Below are 13853 nucleotides of genomic sequence, written 5' to 3' on the forward strand. Positions count from 1 at the left end.
GAGTGGAGAGGTTGTTAGTAGTGGGGCAGGGACAATGGAGAAAAACGTTAGGAATTTGTTACTGACTGAGTTTTTGTTTTTAGTGAATTTGATCCAACGTATAATATATACATACCCCTTTTATATTTTATTATTTACAATAAATCAAAAAAAACTAATTAATACTAAAAAAAACTAATTAAAAAATCTAACTAATAATTAAAAACTAACCAATATTAAAAAACTAACTAATTCTTAATTAAATAACTAATATATTTTTTTTTAAAACACTAACTAATTATTTTAATTTAAATATCTAAAAGAGAAAATTACCAATTAAAAATTGAGTACAAATTATTCGGAAAATTAAATAAATCACAGTCTTTCTTCAAATCTTGACAATTCAACCAATTTTTTATTCTCAAAATAAATTCATTTTGATTGACATTTTAGGTATTATTCATGATGCAAATGTATGTCATGCTATGCGTATGATGCAAAAATGAAACTGAAATTAATTTTAAAAAAAATTAAAGTAAGCCCGGACAAAATTGGGGTACGACAGCTGCCCCTATTTAATTATCTTAAATTAGAAGGTAAGAATGACAATGGTCATCATACATTCGTGGTGGAAGGTAATTAAATACGAAAGGATCCAAATTTTGTCCTTTGAAATGCAATGGAGAGATGCAGATGAAAATGCAACGGATGCCAAGGTAGCAGGGGTAGAATGTTCGGCCAATGCCAACCCTCGAGTCAACATTCAAATCTTGCCCAGGTCGTTTATTGAGGTAGAGACAATTGTGGGACTGGTTTTCTGGCACCAAAAGGATGACAGTAGGACTTGCTATCACCAGAAGGATAATAGTAGTTCATCATGATTGTCAGGATTGTCATCACCAAAAGGATGACGGATAAGTTGAGCTTTAACAGTAGTCATCACCAAAAGGATGATGTCCGTCACCAAAAGGATGATGGTTATTCTGGTAAAGTTTTCCATTACAGAGAGTATAATATCAAAGCTATCACCAAAAGGATGATAGTTGACTCATCAATTTCAGAGATCACCTGTCACCAAAAGGATGAAGGTATAGTCACATAACAAACTTGTTATCACCAAAAGGATGATAATAAGTCAACACACAATTGATCACCATCACCAAAAGGATGAAGGTATAATTAAAAGACACAACTTGTTATCGCCAAAAGGACGATAATAAGCACTCAACGCAATTGATCGCCATCACCAAAAGGATGAGGGTAGGATCAAGACAAATTTGTTATCACCAAAAGGATGATAATCACCATCACCAAAAGGATGAAGGTACTGTCAAACGACAAAACTTAGTTACCACCAAAAGGATGATAATAAGCACTCACGCAACTGATCACCATCACCAAAAGGATGAAGGTAGGATCAAGACACAAACTTGTTATCACCAAAAGGATGATAAGAAGTCAACAATCACCATCACCAAAAGGATGAAGGTATTGTCAAACGACAAAACTTAGTTACCACCAAAAGGATGATAATAAGCACACACGCAATTGATCACCATCACCAAAAGGATGAAGGTAGGATCAAGACACAAACTTGTTATCACCAAAAGGATGATAAGAAGTCAACAATCACCATCACCAAAAGGATGAAGGTATTGTCAAACGACAAAACTTAGTTACCACCAAAAGGATGATAATAAGCTGACAACACAAATGATCGCCATCACCAAAAGGATGAAGGTAAGATCAAGACACAAACTTGTTATCACCAAAAGGATGATAAGAAGTCAACACTCACCATCACCAAAAGGATGAAGGTATTGTTAAAACGACAAAACTTGTTACCACCAAAAGGATGATAATAAGTCAATAGTCACCATCACCAAAAGGATGAAGGCGCTACAAACAACAGAACTCGTTATCACCAAAAGGATGATAATGAATCAACAATCACCATCACCAAAAGGATGAAGGTGGAATCATAACTTCGAAACTCGTTACCACCAAAAGGATGATAATAAGTTATAATGACTTCAAATACTGCTGACACCAAAAGGATGACAGTGGGATTGGACTTTTCCTAATGTCACCATCATCAAAAGGATGATAGCTCAAATTGAACTCCATAGTCTCTATCACCAAAAGGATGATATTAGATTGAACTGGACGTTATCACCAAAAGGATGATGATTGAACAAAACATCAAGGATCTTTGACACCAAAAGGATGATAGTAAGATCACAAATGTCAAGGACTTACCATTACCAAAAGGATAACGGTGATCGTAAACTGGATGATGATTAATATTATTCCTCAGTGGACTTTCACCAAAAGGATGACAGTGAGAAAAATATAGGAAAAATGAGGCTACTGTCAAAGTTCAGTAAACCTGATTTGCTGGGTAGTGTTGGAACATTGTAGGGTAAGACTTGCTTGGTGTATCCATCAACAAAAGGTTGAAAAACCAATATTCTCTGGGGAGATGTAGTTTCTGTCAACAAAAGGTTACAGGAAACGACTCATTGAGGGACGCTCAACGCAAAACAAGGTAGGTGTTTTGAGAAACATTGTTTGACTTAGCTGAGGATAATGTCTTATCAAAAAAGGGTTGAAGGATGCAACTCAATGGGGAACGCCCAATAGTAGAGTAGGAACTCACTTAAAAGAAGTGACAATGACTCGACTGAGGATTGGCCTGGATGCCTACGACTAAACCTTGGATCTTGATTTGTGCTATATGCATGAATGATATGTATGCGTTATGTATAAGGTGATGCATGCAATGCATGTGATGCATGTTTGAATGCAAAGGCTGATTGGCTTGTTTGGGATTGGCCCCCCTTTTCAAAGGCAATGTATTTTTTGGAAACCAGTGTTGGTTGTATTTGTTTTTGTGTGGGTGTCAGCAAGGTGGGCTTTGGTTTTTCTGGTAACTGTCGATGTGGATTGGGCTATTGATTGGTGAAAGGATCTGACTTCCCGACACTCGGTAGTTGATGATGTGATGAACACGCAGTAGATGCGGATACTCTTGGTGCCCCAAGTTTGATCTCTTGCTGATATGTTGTGTCTTTGTCTTTGAGAAGATCTCAGTTTCTTCTTCTAAAGTGTTTGGCCAGCCTGTAACTGAGCATAGCGACGTGATCAACGCATGTTGGTTATGCCTTTGATGTACCCCAAGGGTTCTTGTCAAGATACGATGTTGCCCTTGTATGAACTTTTGATGTTCTTGGCCGTGAATTCAAGCAATCACTACTGTCTGATGCAATCTGCTTGACTGATTTGAAGATATGAAGGGAATTTGCCCCTTGCAACTTGTCTTGCCCCGGTATGTAGGGTGTTCAAAGGAATTCTCCTTGAAAGGAAACCTTGGGAGTGGTTACCCCATGACATGGTATGAGTCTGTTTCCTTTAATGTCTGATTCTGGCAATGGTCTGCCCCTGATTAGCCTTTGGGGAACCTGCTTCAGACGGACTGAGTTGAAGTGTTTTTCCTCTCTGATCAACCGATGCTTGGGGATTTGTCTTATGCTGACTGCTTCTTAAGCCAACATGATCAAAAGATGCCATGCCCTTGATTCATAGGATGGTCTTGATATGTGTCTGCACCAACTACTCAAGTGCCCCTTGAATTTCCCCTTGTTGGAATTTTCTCGATGTCAAGTATTGATTGACAATTAAGAATTGTTATCCGAAAAATGGTGATTTTAATGCAATAGTTATGCAAGTTTTGAAAAACAATCATTCGTTTGGAGTATTGTGGTAGCGTGTGGCGAATGGAGCATGAGTCCAAACGCGGTGCTGATTTTAGCTAGTGAGAATATTAGCAAATCTTTTGGGAGTCAGTTTACTCAACCTTGTTGTAGTATGCTTTCAGAACAAACCTTACTTCAATTAGGTCTTTTGAGGGTTGTAATGTGGCTTGGTTCATGGTTATTGAAACAAAAGGATATAAGGCTCAAAGTTTATTTTAACCCACCCCTTCTTCATGATGATCTCCAATCCTACGTTCAGTTAATTCACACACACTCGTCTTTTGCAGGTGTAAGGATAAAGATGGTGATTCAAGGTCTCTTGGAATGGCAGCCACCTTATTTTGTTTTTTGGATGTCGGTGACCCTTTTGATTTTGGTATGGTGGTCACTGAATCTTGTTTTGTTTGGTTAGAGACTTTCATTGTCTCTCTTGATTCTTGTTTTGATCCCTAACTTTTGCATGGACTGCTTTGTTTGAAGCTTTAATCCATCGGGATTGGCCCAGTTTTTGCCTAAGTCTCCTTTTAGGGTGTTGGACTTAACGAGCTCTTTCTTTGACTTTTTTTTTTGGAAATTGTGACTGCCAAATCATTGGTCCTTGAAGAACAACCGACATAAAATTTGGATTTGTATGGTTCCTTCGACACTTCAGGATGTGTGTGAAGAGTGTCGTATGGTTGATCCTCGTATGGGATACTTCATCTTTGTAATTTGAATGTGTAGTCGGATTAACTGAACACTACCCTGCCCCAGGTTAAGCGTAAGGGTTTGTAGATCCGAAAAAAACTCCTACTTCTAGGCTCGAAGTGGTTGACTAGGGATTAACTCCTTATCTCTCCAGTGTTTGGGGATTTGAAACAATGCCTGTACATCATCAGCAGGGTTTTATCCGAAAGCATTCAATCAACAAATTATGAGTATTTTGTTTTCGTCATCCTCCTTCCAACATTTACTAACAATAGTGTGATAAAGGAGGTGAAGTGGAAAAGTATGTGTTTGTGCTTTTGTAAATGTGATAGATGAGTGGATATGAAAGATTGATTCAAAGCATGCATAATCATCCCATTAACAAAACCAAATACAAATAACAATGTTTAAAGCATACAGTACTTAAACAAACAAGAAACAAATTACAAGAATGCAAAATGGTAAAATTGGCATAATGATTGCCTTCATTCAAATGAACAAGCCTTCATCTTGATTGCTCTGCTGATCAGGTTGGTGAGGAACATTATCTTCGAGCTTCACTTGACTCTGCATGCGCTGGCATGGGATTTGTTGTGACATTTGGCCTCACTGGCGTGAATGTAAGTGCTTTACTGTCAACCAGGTCCTGGACCTTGTGCTTGAAAGCCTTACAGTTCTCTATTGTGTGCCCTGGGGCACCCATGTGATACTCACAGTGAGCATTGGCATCGTAGCCTGGAGGATATGGCGGAGTTGCAGGTGCTATCTCCTTCAGAACAACTGATCCATCCTTTAGCAGGTAGGGGAGGATCTTGCTATATGATACTGGCAAAGGATCGAAATGTCTTTCAGGCCTCCTTGCCCTCTGTTGGTTAGGTGGACGTGGTTGAGCACGTTGCTGTTGATTCTGATGCGGCTGCTGGTAAGCCGGCTGTTGATATGGCCGTTGATAAGGTTGTTGATAGGGTGGCTGATATGGTGTCTGGATGACTGCGGCAGTCTGACCTTCTGGCTTCCTTGGGAGATTAGGATAAGGCTTCTTCATCCCACTTGAAGCGTTAACAGCACAAGGTAGCTTTCCTTTCTTGATCTGACTTTCAATTCGTTCTCCCACGGAGACAACCTCAGCAAAAGTTGGGAAGCTGGATCCTACCATTTTCTCCATGTATTGGGTATGCAGAGTTCCCATAAACATATCAATCAATTCTTTGTCAAGGAGGGGAGGCTGAACACGAGCTGCTAGCTCTCTCCACCGCTGTGCGTATTCTTTGAATGACTCGTTGTTGCGTTGAGTCATGTCTTGCAGTTGGGTGCGGTTGGGTGCTAGATCAGTATTGTACTGATAATGCCTTAGGAAGGCTTCAGCAAGGTCCCTCCATGACTGGACCTGTCCCCTCTCTAGTTGCATGTACCACTCCAAGGATGCCCCACTGAGACTATCTTGGAAGTAATGAATCAGGAGTTGATCATTACTGATGTGGGCAGCCATTTTGCGGCAGTAGGCTCTGAGGTGAGTTCTCGGGCAGCTGATCCCTTTGTATTTGTCAAAGTCCGGGACTTTGAATTTCTGCGGAATCACGAGACCTGGAACCAAGCACATATCAACGGCGTCCAAACCGGGAGTAGTGTGAACCTCCAAGGACTTAAACTTCTCTTCCAAAGCATGGAGTCTCTCAACAGCTGGGTCTGGGAGACCTCCAACAACAGGTTTGGTGGGTGGTGGCATGAAGAATGCGTCGTATGGATCTTCATCACCCATCATTGATCCATGTCGAGCAGATATAGCAGAGTGCTCATGGGGGTTCATGTTGACCAATGGGATCGGAATAGGGATGGGTCCTCCTTCAGTATGGGCTGGATTACCATCAAGGTTAGTTACTCCAGGGATGCTAAGTGATGGCGATCCAAACTGGGCAGCAATTTTCCTGGCTTCGGCGTTAGTCTCAGCATCCTTCTCCTTCTGGGCCAAGAGTAACATGGTTTCCAGCAAGCGATCCATCTTTTCCTGCATGGAGTCAATGTCGGTCCTCATCGAAACTTGGTTGGCTTCAAGCTGTTCGAGTGTCATCTCGTAATTGCGGCGTGTCTCGTACCGGTGTCGAGTAGTCAGCGTTTACTGGACAAAGGGTAGAATATGGTGTAAGCTTTTGTTTCTGGAAGATGAAATGCAATGCATGTTTATGATATGCAAATGCATGAAATTTTGCCATGATTTTTCACAGAGGAATACAGACTCAAAATTATTCATACGTTAGGTACGTCAGGATAACAGGAAGAAGTACGGGTTTCTCTGATCACAAGAAATTCCCAAAGGTAGGTTCTAAAGTTACGTTTTCAAGGAAGGAACTTAGACTCACGGATCAAGTTCAAAACTTCCTCGCAATGGTGGGCTAGCCACATCGTGATGGGAGTTCTAAAATGATCTAATCTAAGTGGGATTCTCGTATTGTACGAACAGGGTGTACACCCTTCGGCTCAATACTACATAATCACCGATTATGAAAACAAAACTTGGTTTAAGGCGAGGTCCCTAGAGTCACGGATCGTGTTTAGAACCTCCACCGCAATGATGGGCTAGCCATATTGTGATAGGAACTCCAAACAGATCTACTCTAGGTGGAGTCTTCGTATTGTCCCAATAGGCGTACGCCCCTCGGTTCAATACTACACAACTCCGGGTTCTAAGTTTTTCTCGAAGCTCGGGTGTGAAGCTTATCTCACAACATATACCAAGTCCCACATTATAGCATCAAGAGGAAATAGATACAATACAAACAATCAGAATAAAATACATAGATATAAACATGGAAAGAAAGAATATCTTCCGACAGTCATAGCAAAATCAGACTAAGCTAGGCTTGACTCTCTCTTGCTTGGAGCAGGCTCCCCAGCAGAGTCGCCAGTCTGTCGCACCTCAAAAATGATGATAATGCGATCCCTCGCGATAGGACGCGGAAAAAATGTTGTTCGAAAACAGAGTCGCCACCGAACTTTATTTATTCCAATGAAGGAATAGGAAAATATCGAGAAAACCTTTAAAGATAAGAATAATGGTCGTCGCAACCATATTCGGGTTCGGGAGTCGATTACGCAAGGGGAAGGTATTAGCACCCCTCACGTCCGTTGTACTCAACGGGAACCTCTTAGTCTGATTTTGCTATTTTGACTGTTAATTGACTGTTACTTGCTTGCTTCGAGTGATTAGAAATGATGATAGATATGGATGAAGACCTCAGGAGGGGGGAAATGGGAGGTTTTTTATTAGTGTGCTCGCGAAGATACAGCAATCTTCTGCCTACGTATCCTTATGGTGCAATAAGGAAATCAGAGCATTCGTAGTTCTGGCTACTACGAATATTTGGTGGGTTTTGCTTTGATGAACGACTGTGTAGGTCGGCGTTCTAACGGCTAAACGTTGGCGTTGTCTACTCTCGGGGGAGGCTCTAGCACTGGTTTGTTGTGCGCATTAGAAAGGATTGACAGTGTTCTTTTTGATCACGCGGGGGTGACAAGTTGAATTGATGTGTTTGGGTTTGATTGGTTTCGATCGCTCGGGGGCGAGAAATTAGATTTGATTTGTTGAAGATGTTTTTTGGAGAACGACGAAAGGTTGAGCAATGTGGTGTACACCAATCGTTCAATTCTCTCGAGGAGTAATAAGGCGAACGCCTTCTATTCCCTTTTCGTTCGATTATTTTGAAAGTTGTGTTTGTGGATGTTGAATATGAACGGTAGTGAGGCGTACGCCTCCTACTTGCTTATTCAAGGAATAATGAGGCGTACGCCACTTATTCCCTTATCCAAGTTTATTTAACGTGTTTTAGTCGGAAGTCGATAATTTGTGCAATATGGCGTACGCCAATTATTCAAATAATCGAGAGATGGCGAGGCGTACGCCTCTCATCTTTTATCATCCGAAGTTTAAGTTGTAAAAGGTATGTTTGTATGTTGGATTGGTAGGTTTAGGTTTATCGATGATTTGAGCTTACTCGATTGTGTTTTAAGTTTGATGACGAAGATTCGAGCAATGTGGCGTACGCCAATTATTCGAATAATCGAAAGATAGTGAGGCGTACGCCTCCTATCCTCTTTTCATCTGAAATATGGAATTAAAAGGATTTGGAATTTGTAGAAATGATTTGAATGTGATTAAGGTTTTAATTTGATGACGAAGATTCGAGCAATGTAGCGTTCGCCAATTATTCGAATAATCGAAAGATAGTGAGGCGTACGCCTCCTATCCTCTTTTCATCTGGAATATGGAATAAAAAGGATTTTGAATTTGTAGAAATGATTTGGAAGATTGGATTTGAAGTGTTTATCGGGTGACAAGAACTCGCGCAATATGGCGTACGCCAATTATTCGAGTGCTTGAGAAATAGTGAAGCGTACGCTTCCTATCTCCTTTTCAACCCAAGTTTATATTTAAAAAAAAAATTCTTTTGAAATTGAATAGTTTGAAAAAGTGGTTTGAATAATTTGAATTTGAAAAGTGACTTGAAATTGTGCGATTTAAGATTTAGTCGGATGACAAGAACTCGTGCAATATGGCGTATGCCAATTATTCGAGTACTTGAGAAATAGTGAAGCGTACGCTTCCTATCTCCTTTTCATCCCAAGTTTTTGTTTTAAAATGGAAAATGGTTTTGAAATTGAATGGTTTGAAGAAAATGATTTGAGTTTAGAAATTATATTGATTTGAAAAATTGATTTGAAAATTGTGTGACTAAGATTTAATCGAGTGACAAGAACTCGCGCAATATGGCGTACGCCAATTATTCGAGTAATTGAGAAATAGTTAAGCGTACGCTTACTATCTCCTTTTCAACCCAAGTTTATGTTTAAGAGAAAAATGATTTTGAAATTGAATAGTTTGAAAAAGTGGTTTGAATAATTTGAATTTGAAAAGTGATTTGAAATTGTGATTTAAGATTTAATTGGGTGACAAGAACTCGCGCAATATGGCGTACGCCAATTATTCGAGTACTTGAGAAATAATGAAGCGTACGCTTCCTATCTCCTTTTCAACCCAAGTTTATGTTTAAGAAAAAATTCTTTTGAAATTGTATTTGATTTGAAAAATGATTTGAAATTGAATTGGTTTGGAAAAATGATTTGAGTTCATGTTTAGGAATAAATGAATTTTATTGTGTATTATTTCATCTACTCGATTAATTAATAATCAAATAGGTTTCATTGTAAGGAAGCCCAAGAGTAAGCTATGTGAGGTTGATGGCGATGCTAAGAGCAATCGACTTACAAGGGTGCTTTGAAAATGGGCTCGATATTTAAATCGAGAATTGTATGATTGTGCTTTTTGAAATTGGCTTTGAATGGATAATGAATTGGAATGAAATAAAATTGAAATTTGAAAATGATTTATGAAAAGATGATTACATGAAATTGGTGAGATTTATGAAAAGATAATGACATGAAAATGATTATGAAATGACGATGGGAAGGAAGATTCTCTAATTATCAACTCATCAAATTTTTAGTTAAGTTGGTTAATTAAATTAATTAAGCTTAATTATCAAAATTATTTAATTATCTCAAATAATTAAATTAATTAAGGTTAATTAATTAAAAAGAATAAATCAAACAAATTTTTATGAAAACAAAATAGTAACACTGTTGATTTTTTAAATAAAATAAAATTGAACTGTGAATTTTAGAATATCGCATGCGAGCTCTAAACGTGGTGACAAAAAATCTATTGATAACACACTAATGGGAGATAAGCTTCAACTTAACAAAAGTTTCCTGTAAAACCAACATATCCCAAAAAACCATTATATCCAACAGAACAACACACTCATAATGGCTAAACAAACCTAAAGTCATAATCTATAATCACATTTTGATATAACATTCATAATATAGGAACACATGCCAAAATCAAAACCAAATCAAAATTAATCACAGGTCCTCAATTCATAAACCAAACTCAAACATGACATCACCGTAAGAAACAACAAACATAGCCAGAAACTCTATCTCAATGCTACACCAGAACTCGATTTGTAACATAACAGAGAAAAAGAAAATCACATCTGAACCTAATCATGAACTACACAAATCAAACCCAATGTACTTACTACCCATCATAACCGCATGCCGGAATAAAACAAAACGATAAACAGCAACAATCTAAAACTCAGATTTAACTCAAGCCAAAGATGAAATTACCGAAAATCAAACATCATTAAATCGATGGCATAACGTAATCCGCAGTTGCTTGCAACATCCTCTTAACCTGAACGATAACCCTGCTGCCTTTCGGATTCCTGAAACGGCTATGGCTCCGAAGCTTCAAACCTTCCTGCAAACTTCAAACACTCAAAAGACAAATTTTCAGCAAAGAGCATTCAAGCCAGATTTGGGGTTTTGCTAAAAAGATGGTTGTCGTTGATGGATTGTGTCAGCGATTTCCACGGCACTGTGAAGGTGATTTAGGGAAGTGAAGAGAGATTTTAGAATAATGATGACGGATTTTTTAGGGGTTTTGAGAGAGAAAATCCGTGGTGAGTTTTTGATGGGTTTGAGGCGAATACGGATGGTGAAGGTGAAGCGTTGGTGGATCGCGAAGGTGACGGAGAGGGTTTGCTGGTGGGTTGCGGCGAGCTTAAGCTCGTGGCGGTGGAGATCGCGATTTGAGATGTTGGTGGTGTCGAGGAGGGTTTTGATTGTTGAGCGGCGCACGGTTGATGGGAGGACGAAGGTTGACGCCGGTGGTTGAAAGTGATGAAGATGGATCGGTGATGGTGGTTGCTAGCGGCGGAGGTTTATGTGGTTTTTTTGTGAGAGAAAATGAGTGAGTTGTTTTTTCTGAGGGAAGAGGGGAGAATGATGAAGGGTTTTGACGGAGGAATGGGTTTCGTGTGTTAGGCGGCGGCAAGGTTTGGTTGGGTTTGTGACGGAGGTTTGTGAGGCGGAGAAAGAGATTGAGGGAGCTGGCGAGTGAGAGACGATGAAGATGATGAAGGGCGATTGAGGGTTTTTTAGGGAGTGAAGGGATTTTTGAGAGTGAGAGAGTAACGTTGAGATGTGAGAATTCTCCGAGAGAGGGGTGAATAGTGAATGGTTTTTGTAGGTGAGAGCAGAGAGAGAATCTGAGAGTGGGTTGTTGTTAGTGAGTGGAATGAGAGTGGAGAGGTTGTTAGTAGTGGGGCAGGGACAATGGAGAAAAACGTTAGGAATTTGTTACTGACTGAGTTTTTGTTTTTAGTGAATTTGATCCAACGTATAATATATACATACCCCTTTTATATTTTATTATTTACAATAAATCAAAAAAAACTAATTAATACTAAAAAAAACTAATTAAAAAATCTAACTAATAATTAAAAACTAACCAATATTAAAAAACTAACTAATTCTTAATTAAATAACTAATATAATTTTTTTTAAAACACTAACTAATTATTTTAATTTAAATATCTAAAAGAGAAAATTACCAATTAAAAATTGAGTACAAATTATTCGGAAAATTAAATAAATCACAGTCTTTCTTCAAATCTTGACAATTCAACCAATTTTTTATTCTCAAAATAAATTCATTTTGATTGACATTTTAGGTATTATTCATGATGCAAATGTATGTCATGCTATGCGTATGATGCAAAAATGAAACTGAAATTAATTTTTAAAAAAATTAAAGTAAGCCCGGACAAAATTGGGGTACGACAATACCTATTCACCCCGAAGATCGAGAAAAAACTACCTTTACATGCCCTTATGGAACTTTTGCCTACAGACGAATGCCTTTCGGCCTCTGTAATGCCCCAGCTACTTTCCAACGCTGCATGATGTCAATATTCGCAGATTACCTAAATGGTATCATGGAAGTGTTTATGGATGATTTCTCAGTTTGCGGATTCGATTTCCACAATTGTCTTGCTAACCTTGAGAAAATCCTGGAGAGATGCGTGGAGGTGAACCTTGTGCTAAATTGGGAAAAATGTCATTTCATGGTGACCGAAGGAATAGTTTTAGGACATATAGTTTCCGAAAAAGGTATAGAGGTAGATAAAGCTAAAATAAAAGTTATAGAAAACCTAAAACCACCAAAAACAATCAGAGAAATCCGAAGCTTTCTTGGACACGCTGGATTCTACCGGCATTTTATTAAGGACTTCTCCAAAATAACTAAACCGTTAACCGGACTTTTAATGAAAGATGTTGAATTCATTTTTGATGAAAAATGTAATGACGCATTTAATCTTTTAAAGCAAGCACTAATCTCAGCACCCATTATGAAACCGCTCGATTGGTCGGAACCGTTTGAGATAATGTGCGATGCTAGTGATTATGCAGTTGGAGCCGTTCTAGGTAAAAGGAAAGATAAAAAATTACATGCCATTTATTATGCCAGTAGAACCCTAGATGCTTCCCAGCTTAACTACGCAACAACCGAAAAAGAATTACTCGTTGTAGTTTTCGCTATAGACAAATTTAGATCTTATCTAGTAGGAGCAAAAATTATTGTTTACACCGATCATGCTGCCATTCGTTACCTATTAAGTAAAAAAGATGCCAAGCCCAGGTTACTCCGATGGATTCTATTACTACAAGAGTTTGATTTAGATATAAGAGATAAAAAAGGCACTGAAAATGTAGTAGCCGATCACCTTTCTAGGCTAGAACATCTATAACCTGAACTAGTACCCATAAATGATGATTTTGCCTATGATAGACTGATAGCTAAAGTAGAAACCATTGAAGATAATAACCTAGATCCTTATGAGCACCCCCAAAATTCCTTAGCAATAAGTAACGTACCCTGGTATGCAGATTTCGTTAATTACCTAGCTGCTGATATAGTACCCCCTGATCTTGACTACCACCGCAAGAAGAAATTCTTCCACGATGTGAGAAACTTCTATTGGGACGAACCGCTCCTTTTCAAAAGGGGTAAAGATGGCATTTTTCGCCGTTGCATTCCAGAAGAAGAGGTAAATAGTATTATCGAGCATTGTCATTCTGCACCTTATGATGGACATGCGAGCACCTCTAAGACATACGCCAAGATTCTTCAAGCTGGCCTATTCTGGCCTACCATGTGGCGTGATGTCTATGCTTACATTGTCAAATGTGATAGATGCCAACGTACTAGAAACATTTCAAGACGTGATGAAATGCCCTTAAGAAACATTCAGGAAGTAGAACTCTTCGACGTATGGGGTATAGATTTCATGGGACCCTTTCCACCATCCTTAGGAAATAGGTATATCTTAGTAGTTGTAGACTATGTGTCTAAGTGGATTGAAGTTATAGCTGCACTCACAAACGACACTAGGGTAGTAATCAAATTATTTAAAAACTATATATTCCCTAGATTTGGAACACCACGTTTAGTCATAAGCGATGGAGGATCACACTTTATATCGAGAATATTTGACAAACTTTTAAGAAAATATGGAGTTAGGCATA

This window comes from Lathyrus oleraceus, chromosome 7, assembly GCF_024323335.1.
Source record: "Lathyrus oleraceus cultivar Zhongwan6 chromosome 7, CAAS_Psat_ZW6_1.0, whole genome shotgun sequence".
Classification (NCBI taxonomy): Eukaryota; Viridiplantae; Streptophyta; class Magnoliopsida; order Fabales; family Fabaceae; genus Lathyrus; species Lathyrus oleraceus.